This window comes from Stegodyphus dumicola, chromosome 10 (genome assembly GCF_044657685.1).
Source record: "Stegodyphus dumicola isolate Sdum_Otavi_A_Nest chromosome 10, ASM4465768v1".
Classification (NCBI taxonomy): Eukaryota; Metazoa; Arthropoda; class Arachnida; order Araneae; family Eresidae; genus Stegodyphus; species Stegodyphus dumicola.
The window spans coordinates 4,852,335-4,863,262 of record NC_140777.1 but is presented as its reverse complement, the minus strand read 5'-3'; the positions used below and the strand labels follow the sequence as shown (position 1 = coordinate 4,863,262).

Sequence of the window (10,928 nt, the reverse complement as noted above, 5' to 3'; positions counted from 1 at the left end):
GTGTTATTAGTCTCGAAACTGGATTTTGCGTTCAATCACTGTAAAACACTGAATCACTTTTGAAACTGTAGCGACCAAGTGTTATCACTCTATATTATTTTAAAAGAAAAACATGTAATTTATTTTTAAACATTCTTCAAAGGTTTTCCACATCGCTACATTACGGACTCGAATAAGCAAACCGGAATTTATCTACGACGTAATACATTTCTGAAACAATACAATACAAAAAAAAAAAAAAAAATCTGAAATGTTTCAGATTTTAAATTACGTCCAAAGGGGCGTTTTTTAACATTTTGTGTGTTACCTTTCTTTATTAAATATCATGTTCCTCGCACTTAAACCATAAGATCCAGTGCAACAGCAATATCGCAAAATAGTTTTAAAACGAGCCTATCTTTAGAATTTCCAATACAGAGACTCACGCGCTGGAGATAAAAATGTTTTTTCTGCACAACGTTGCCATTGCTCGCTTTGAAATCCTTGAGTTTGTTAATCAAAAATTCGTCAAAGTTTTAAAAAATAGGAAATCGATCATAAAACAAATTTCAAATTTCAAATTTGGTCTTCCACATGCTCATATTCGTTGGAGGATTACGTTATTCAAAATTCGATGACTCTATGTACCGTTGTTTTATCACAATACGAGAAATATACATACATTTATGCAGATTTTTCATTATTTAATTTCTTCAAATATAATGCAGGACTCTAACATTTTGTGGCAACAGTTTGAAAAGTAAACCGACATTTATGAGTCCGACGCAAAATGCCAAAACGAAACTAATAGTCCTTCGGGATTCAAATCCCTTTGGACTAAAAACAAGGACAGAGGATGTTAGTTTTGTAAACGAGTAAATTATTGTAGTGGAACAAAAGAAGGGCGAATGACAAGCGAGCCAAAGTACGAATACATTAAACAGATGATAGTTCGGGATCCTATTGCAAGAATGTTTACATTAAGCAAATTAAATTTCAGACACGTAACAGTTTAATATTAGGATGATGGGTTAAGATTTCATCGCATTCCAGGAGTCATTTCGCGACTGAGGTCAGATGACGCATCTTTTTTCAGAATTACAAGAAGTAGAGATTATATCAGAAAAGTTACTGCTTTGCTATTTTTGGCATGAAAAGGGGAGCATGATCAAAACTCCAACTTGCTTTATTTGCCGCTATTAACCTGCGAAATTGTAGGTTGTGTTCCGGCTATCGAACTTTGGTGCTTCTAGGAGCGCTGCAGGTAAGGAAATGCCGAACGTAGTTCTCGTGGAGACAGGATAGCAGATGCAGGGGGTGTGACGAATGTCACTTGATGAGCGATAAGATATCTAGTTGGCGATGAGGTATCCAGGCATCGTAGCGCTGTAAATCTGAAGTTTTGCAATAGTTATACATAAAATAGTACTAAATCAGTTCATGAAAGGTGTGTGTTGCAGTCATAAATGCAGAAAATAAAATACGATTCCAAAAAGTATAATAGTTATATCTTGTGGGCGTGGCTATGTGTGACATGATCATCCGGCTAAGCATGATCAAATGAAATCGAAATCGAGTCAATGGCTAGGCGGCAATTAGTAGCCAACCGCTACTTTAACCTTCTCTGTTGGTAAATTGCCCTAAGGCGTTGGTACTTAAGTTTTTAATTAAGGCGATTTACGCCGCGCCAACTAGGCGAAACTTGTCAAATTTTGTGAAATGTAGGTGGAGTAAGGGAGATGATTGGCAGGAGCCTGTCACGTGGGTGGTCACCAGCTTACGCGTACAATGAGAAATATTGGAAATATTAATAATTATCAAGTTTTGAAACAGGTTACCTAGATTGGAATAATTAAACTAATATCGCGATCTAAATGAAGACAAATGGCACAACTAAGTGCAACAGATTAGCTAAACAAAATATTCAAATTCATCCTTTCTGTAAAACACAGATTGGACAGTGGTAGTCACGTGGGAGTCACCCTCCCGTGAACTGTCCACAGCCCAATGCATATCAAATGTAAAAGGCTATTTGTAATTTATTATTAAAATGGTAGGTATTTTATATTTTATATATATGCATATATATATGCATTTTTCAGATAATAATTATAGTAATTGATGGAGCAAGTGGCACTTAAAATATATTTAGGTCTTTTACCGTTAAATAACATCACAGTTGTATATTTTTTTTGTTTTACTGCTGACAGTGTGTGGATTGTTGTGAAACGTTTAAAATGAGTGAAAATAAAAGGTTCAGAGCTGCACAATATTTAATTCTTCAGGAATCCTCTTAATTTCGTATATAGGAAGGGGAGTTTTGCACTTAGATTTGTGTGCAGTTTGCAAGAACACCAACTACACATTTCTGTACAGTCTGCAAGACTTTCCGATTAGTTCTGCGTCGAAGGAAAGCAAGCATAACATAGCATAGGAAGTAGAACGGAGTTAATGATGAGTAACATGATTTTAATAGACAAAAAGCCATTTCGAACACTTAAGCTGGTGTATTTAATTTAATTATGGCAAAGCACACGAGGGCTATCTGCCTAAGGGAAGGGACGCCTTCGTGGAGGACTTTCTAAACGAACACTTAAGCGAAACTTAACATAGGCAATTATATAACCTTTTTAAATTGAACTTCTGTTGCTAATGCAAGGTTACGAAATAAAAAATTCTAAAATAGATTTAATTTTTTAACTAATCTCTACATATAATAAAAGAAAGTGTCTGTGTGTCTTTTGTTCGTGCTGCGCTTAAAATAATAGACCCAGGGCTACGAACTTTGGTACATAGGTGCATCTAGAACAGTGTACCTTGAAAGCGATTTCTTTTCGAAATTCGAATCGGATTTTTTTATCTTTTTGATTTTATCGCATTATTTTGAATAGTTTTATTCTTTTAGAAATGTAGTTTTGGTAACAGGTTTTCATACAGTTGTATACTAGATTGGTGACAAAAATATGAGATAAAATGCTGCTTTTTTTTCTTTTGAATTTTGGGCGTAAATTTAATTTTTAAACGAGTGTACTGTTCTGTTACCAGGACCCGATCCAGAAATGTATGTATGGACAGATACATGTGTTCATGCATGCATTATATGTGTAACAACAATTGGGTCCCCTAATCCGTAGTCGCACTTTAAAAGGGGGAGTATATAAAGTATTTCTTCCGTCTTAGCATGCCATGTGTAGTGGTCACCACGCTCGACGCGTTTTCGAGATGTCCGTGGTTCGAGTCCTGGTGAGGGCACTGCTCATTTTTCGCTTCTCCTGCTTTCGAAAAATTCCTAATGTCTTTTCTACAAAGTAATATATTTTATTTAGATTGCCTTTCTCTGGAAGAGGGACTGAAAATTAAAATAAGAATATATTTGACATAAATTTCAATTTGTTTTTCTTTATCGATCGTGCATAAGACAAATAAAGATTAGTTCTCTCATAAAGATATTGTATATTTCTGAAGCAACAGTACATGAAAAATGAGCAATGCTCTCGCCGGGACCCGAACCCGGATTTCTCGAATACGCGCCCAGTGTGCTAACCTGTACTACAATTGTGCGTAAGAAAACACTGCTGATTATGTCTTGAAACTCAACTCTTTCATAATACAGTTTGTTTAACCATTTTTAAAATACAATTTTCCGCATTAAAATTAGCAGTTTGAAAACGAAAACTTCGTATTAATGATGGACACATTTAAGATTTATTAATGGAATACTTTGGGAACACCGCGAAAACGCTCATGCAGACAGCCCGTTCTCGGGATTCGAACCTCGAACCGAACTACCAGCGTTCGGCGACTTTACCGCTTGGCCGCTGGCGAGTCATTGGGTACTCGATTACGGCATTAATGTTTGGTTCTGCGCATGCTCGGCGCCATTGCTGTCTGTGGTTATGCGAGCTCTTCAATTTATCATTATTTTTTGGTAATTACATCGTGTATATGAAATTTCGCGTTTTATTTTACATTAAAATGTGATCTGAAGTTGTTTGAGATGTAGTGTACATTTATAACATTTATTTGGAGAGCTACAAGCATATTCAGCGGGTAGCAGAATGGATTGTTTATGTTTGCTGAATTTTGATTTGAAGTCGTTTGGCCTAAAAGCTGTGCGAGTTGGTTCACCTCGAAGCGATTCGGTATGTATTTCGTTTTGCTTCGTTATTTTACACATTAAACAGATTTTTATAAATTTTACAGGAATTTGGGAATCATTTTGTTTCGTAGCATATGATAGTGAGAAATTGCACATTACTCAATACTTTGAAGTGATATCGATGAATGCGTGTGTAAACTGTATTGGCAAATCTTTCTTGAATAACTTTCTGTCTATTTATTTGTGTTATTTGGAGGAAAACGTGATAATTATTTATATCTGATATGTATACATGAGTACGATTGAGTACTGAAATTATTACCGTACTTTTAAAGAACAAATATTTATTTGTGTTTTATCAGTGCTTAAACTTATTTTCACACCGTATGCACACCCTATTCTGTTATTACCTTATTATATTGTTTTGAAATTAAGAAACAGACATACATCTGAAAACTGTGCTTCATTGTGGGTAAGCTTTTTATGAGTAGTTTCTGTATATTAGGAATGTATTGGAGTATTTTCACATCTTTTGCACGGATTTTTGTATTGAATATTACTTATATATACTTCACTGAAATAGTGAGGCGAAGCTGGATATGAATACTGTGTCATTGTACATAGACTTTCTACGAGTATTCTCAGTGTATTTAGAGCAGAGTCTCTTAAACTGTAGGTCACCTGCAGCAGAGTGTCGCCAAACATTTTATGAGCTTTGATATTTCTTTGACTTATAATAATAATTTTACAATTAACAAATAGTTTTACACAATAAATCTGAAGATGGATAAAGATAAGACCATACAGACAAAATCGAAAAACGAAAACGTTTTGACGCATTCTTTTTACAATATAAACGTTCATTTTACTTGCTTTGCACGTGACACTGTCATTTCGTCTGTTACTCGTTGAAAATGTTCACATTGTTCTATGTTTTAAAATTAGAAATAAAATTAATGACTTAAAATTGCAAAAGTTTGGGCAATGCTTATGGTGCCGCGAAAAAATCTCAGTGGAAAAAAGGGGTCGCGACTGAAAGAAGTCTAAGAAGCCCTGATTTAGAGTGTTCTGGAGTATTTTCACACACGATTTGCACAGAAACACTAAAGCAAGCGCGTCAACTCGCCAATGAAAGAAACAAAGCAAAGCATATATGTTACTTTACTATATTTTCTCTACTGGAAGGTAACATGCAACTTTTATAAGATGTCATCCTCGCATGTAATGAGTTTGGGTAAAAAGGATACATTTTAAATATAAGATAAGCATATAAATGCTGTTCGTATCTAGGGGATATATATCAGATGAATACGTAGGTTTGCAGTTCCTTTTATTTAATTTCATCCACCGTAATAGATTTATTACAGTATTTATCTACAGAGTAAAGTAATAATTGAATATTTAATTACTAAATGTCCTATTCCCAATTACGTTTTAGTCCAAAGGGGTTTTGTCCTTGAAGGACTATTGTTTTTGCTTTGCGATTTTGCGTTGGTTCAGTAATGTTCGTTTCACTTTTCAAACTGTTGCCACAATTGATGGAGAAAGTATTTCTCTCGCCTTCCTACCGTGCTTTCGTGGTATAATGGTCAACACACTCGGTGCGTATTAAGAGGTCTGAGGTTCGAGTCCCAGCAAGGGCATTGCTCATGTTTCACGTTTCCTGCTTCCAAATATCCTAATGTCTCTACACTGCGAGGGAATCATATTCATCTTAATAAATTAAAAAATAGCAAATTAAATAATACTTGTAAAGTAGATTACAATAGCAATTAGTGGCACAGCAGAAGTTAGTTTATAACTATAACACGAAGCATGGATAGAATTTTGTCCTGTTAGGGAAATAAAAATTTTAGATTACCTATTTGTGCAGAATTTCATAACATAACCGTCATTCAGTAAAGTGATGGTCGAGAGTTTAATTTTGAACCTCGCTGCTAGAAACCTGAGATACATTAAAAAATTTGATGATGAAACATTTTATCGCATTTAGTATAAAGTAATTATTAAAGAAGAAGGATGAATTTAATGAGAAAAATACGGTAGTTCTTTATAAAATTATCTAAACGGCCATCTGCATCCCGTTTGATTGACCGTTTTATTGCTAGAGGCTTGGACGTTCACAGCTTGGGGCAATTTTTTCTCACCCCAGTTGTGGCAATTTTTTCCCACCCTAGTTGTGGCAATTTTCCCCCACCCCAATTGGGGCAATTTTTCCCCACCCCAGTTGGAGCAATTTTTTTCCCACCCCAGTTGGGGCAATTTTTTTTCCACCCCAGTTGGGTCAATTTTTTTCCACCCTATTTGGGGCAATTTTTTCCCACCCCAGTCGGGGCAATTTTTTTCCCCAACTGTAGTAACCAGAAATGAGATTTCATTCCCAAAATTTATCGCTAATCGAAGGGGCACCCAGTTCTACACCAGAGCCTTAGTTTTTAACAATTTAACACTCTTTTCTAACAGTAAACACTCTTTTCTAACAATAACCTTAGTATTGCACCATCTTTTTCAAGCACTGATCGGGTGCTGCAGCCCTTCACTTCTGCGGAAGAGAAAGCGTTCTTATAATAGACATAATTAATAGTTTTCTCGTAATAGTTTAACTTCAATTATAAATGATTTTTGCTGTCATGATTGTATTTTCTTACTTAATGCAGAGAAAAATCTCTCATGTGTTTCGTTCTTTCCTGTCTGTGAGTAACGTCTATATAAGTAGCATTATATTTACTAAATAGTCAGAAATTCCGATATCTGCATGGATTTCCACGGTCAGAACTTCCAATATCTGCATTGACCTAAGTGCAATGGATATGATTTGAAAGTTTCATTAGCGGCTGAGCGGTAAAGTTGCTGAACACTGGTAGCTTTGACCTGTGTTCCATTCCAGTCAAATCGGCTGGCTGCAGGGACGTCTTCGTGGCTTCCCCAATGTGTAACTTGTATAAGAACCAGTTTTCCTTCGAAAGTCCACCGGGATCTAGTTATATTCGTATAATGAAAATTTATCCTTTGACTATAGAGTTTTTCTATTTGCATTTCATGGTCTTAGTGCTTTCATATCCTAGTTCTTTGTAAAAGAATTTTATGTGTTTGATGTTTTTGCAGGTTTTATTATACACTTGCTATTTTATACTTGAATGTAACGTTGTCTTAAATTTCCATGCAGTGTGCATTGAATAGTGCATGGTTTCTTGTCTTTATTTTTAAGTTTTGGAAATACACAACCTTTTGTTTGGCGCAACATTATCAGGTTCAGTGTTCCTCCTTACTTGCTTTGGGAACATTAAATGACCTGACTCGGAACAGGGAGCTTACTAAAGCTATGTTCAATAAATGTGGGAAGTAGACAAGATACACAGGAAGGGTATACGAAACCCTTTATTTTTCTCTCTTTACAATGATCTCCGGACTTCGGAATACAGAGACCAACCACTTGTGGTCTGAACGTAGGAATATAAAAATATTAACTAAACTCTAACTAAACTAACTTTGGATTAATAAACAAGTGCCTACTTGAAGATTGGCCGAATATTAACAGAAAGGCCGTATGTAGTACAGAGAACTGTTAACACTACGATACGTTTAAAATTATCAAGAGGATTAAACCTCTGGCCTTGAAGGCAACCAGCAACCGAGTAAAACTGCTATGGCAAGCGGCCTGCTCCTAATCACTCCTTCCTCTCTCTTGCTTGGCAAAAAGCCACAACTTAAGTACTTGGCGTTCGCAAGACAAATTTGCATAAATAAGTTAAAGCTTTTAATTCTGGCCGGAAGTAGAAAATAAGAAGTGATAGTAAAGATTTAAAATAAAATAAACGTTAGTAAAACTTAAGATCCTTACAACATAACCCCCATGGGCTTTGTGCCAAAATAACCCAACCAACCCTTAAAAAGTCCTTCATGAAGGCATCCTTCCCCTTAGGAAAATACCCCTCGCGAGCTTCAAAATTTTCTGAGCGTAATGAAGAGAAAAAAAAAAAAATAAAATCTAGAAGCACTCACATTTTATATTACGCCCAAAAGGAACCTTTTTTTAAAGATTTGAGTGTTACCTATAATTATTGAATATCATGTTCTTCGCCCGTAAACCACATACATTTGAAAACAGCATATGTTTAGAATTTCCGCACTGGAGATAAAACTGTTCTTTTCCGTACAGTGCTCGCTCTGAACTCGTTGAGTTTGTTAATCAAAAATTCGTTAAAGTTTTACAAAATATGAAATAGATTAAAACGAAATTCGGCCGTCCAGATGCCCATGTTTGGGTGGAGGATTACATTATTCAAAATCTGATGGCTCTAGATACTGTCGTTTTCGTCACAGTGCGAGAAACATACATGTATTCATGCAGATTCTTCATTATTTAATTTCTTTACATATAATACAGGGCGATAATATTAACAATTTGCAAGGAGACACGGACATTTATGGTAAAACAGTGCAAAATACCGCTTCGAAACTAACAGCCTTTCTAAGCTACTGCCGCTTTGGGCTAATAAATTAATTTAACAGTAAATAAAAAAAGTCTTATGCAGAGCTAAAGGTAAATTAAAAGAAATAATCACTGTAAAATACAAGCAAAATTAATTATTACGGTTAAATACAATTTTAATATTAGAATTAAATGTATAAACATTTTTAAGGAGTCAAAAGTGTTTATCACTAATGACGTAGTATGAAATATAATTGAAATAAAATTCCTTTATAGAAATTGTGCTATAATACTCATCTATAATTTAAAAAAAGCAGCACAATTTAGAATTTTAAACAAAACTTTCAAATTTCGTTTTTAAATATTTTAGTAATTTTTACTTATTTACACCAATAAAAAGCATAAAAATTGCAAGAGAAAAAGGCTTGTTTGAAATTTTCTATTAGTTCAGATTAAAAATATTATTTTCTAAAAGAAGTAGTTACAAATTTCCTTATAGGTAAAAAAATATCCAGCCCTGAAAGCGTGCAATAGCTTTATAATTATTTGGAACGGTTATTATTCTTGATAAATATGCTAAATTTTTAAAAATCAATCTCAATTTAAAAAATAAAAATATGTAGAAATTCTAATTTGTGAAATGAGGCGCTACAACCAGCTTTTTCTTGACAATTATACAGGCTGCAATAGGCAACCAATGTTAAATTTCTGCAAGTCGTCCCTACTCCTCCGGATGTGATCAAAGTGACAGCCGGCAACGCCTCAGACCAGGAAGAAAATCCGTTTGGGTTAGTCTATTTCTTATAAGGTCCATGATTTTCTACTGCTAGGAATTACAATTTTTTCTAACTAAGAGTTTAAATTTAAAATAGAATCAATAATAAGAAATTACTGTTAAAAAATGAAAGCTGTAAGGCATATTATGAAAATATGTTTCCAGAGAATGTTAAATAAAGTAAAATTAAATAAAATTCTTCATAATCATTAGTTTAATGCCGTTATAATTGCTCCTGGCCTTCTGGCGTTATTAATTTCATTATAATCGTAGCTAAGTAAAGGAATCCTTTCATTCTCAACCTTGCGGATGTTCTTAAAGAATTTTCTGGCAATTTTGGCCATAAACGTTTTAATTTCTAGAACTTTAAGTTCATTATGAATATCTGCATTCCTGATAAACTGCATTTCTGCATGTAATATCTGCATATCTGATTCATTAATTAAAAATTATGATTTCCAAAATCTTGTTCGATAACATATATATTGGTTACAACTTTGTTTAAGAGAAAAAAGATCGTCCTGACATGTATGAATTGCACAACGATATCAAGTAAAATATAAGGTCATTTTTCATTTTATGAAATTTAAGTTTTAAATATAAATATAGATGCAGTTTTTCTCGTTTAAAATTAAAGTTTCATATCAGACAAAAAGGAGTTTTCGACCTTTAAATATGAAATCCTTTTCATAAATAAAAGGTAATTTTCTTCTTTTAAAAACTAGTTTATATTTATAGAAATCTATTGGGTTTTACATTGTAAAATTATATTTCTTGGGGTGATTTTGGACTTTGTAAAGCAAATTTTTATTCCTACAAAAGAGGCTATTTTGTCCTGTAACAGTTAAACGTTTGCAATAAATTTAAAGGTCCTTTATGACTGTTCGAAGATAAGGTTTAAATGTAAAATTCTTTTCATAAATAAAAGGCAATTTTCTTCTTTTAAAGACTAGTTTATGTTTATAGAAGTCTATTGGTTTTACATTGTAAAATTATATTTCTTGGGGAGATTTTGGACTTTGTAAAGCAAATTTTTAATCCTACAAAAGAGGCTATTTTGTGCTGTAACAGTTAAACGTTAAAAGCAAAATTAGCTTTGCAATTAATTAAAAATGTCTTTTTAATTTTTTCATAGTAAGAATTTTTCCCGTGTAATTGTCTCAGAATATGTGTCAGTTTTCTCTATAAAATTAATTTTATCCCTCCCTTTTTTCCCCCAAAAATATTTCTGACTTTTTGCTGCTACAGAATTGGTAAGGGTAATTTTTCTTTAGTATTTTTGACATTGCAGTCCATGTAATAGTCTCAAAATATTCAAAATTCTGAGAATATGCATCAGTTTTCTCTATAAAATTAATTTTACACTTTTCTCTCCCTTTTTTTTTTTCCAAAATATTTCTGTTGTTTTGCTGTTACAGATTTGGTTGAGATAATTTTTCTTTAGAATTTTTGACATTTCAGCTTGGAAAATTTAGAAGGATTTGAAGGCAAGATTTATAGACCCACGATTCTAGAAGATTCGAGAAATATGTGACAAAATGAAAAATGTCTCCATGGTATCAGCGCGTAATGGATGTACTTTACAGAAAGTTTGAGATGAATTTCTTACTTTTTGGAGAACGTCTGGAAGAACAATGAAGACA

The 10,928-nt window shown here is 33.7% G+C and overlaps 1 long non-coding RNA gene across 1 annotated transcript in view; it reads left to right on the top strand.

Annotated features, from left to right (window-relative positions):
* Nucleotides 1-3,901: 3,901 nt before the first annotated feature.
* The window catches only part of LOC146994854 (uncharacterized), a 75,998-nt gene continuing 68,971 nt past the window's right edge, over nt 3,902-10,928 (top strand). Inside the window, exon 1 of the long non-coding RNA XR_015043265.1 lies at nt 3,902-4,121. This is a non-coding gene — a long non-coding RNA (uncharacterized LOC146994854). The remainder of the gene's footprint in view (nt 4,122-10,928) is intronic.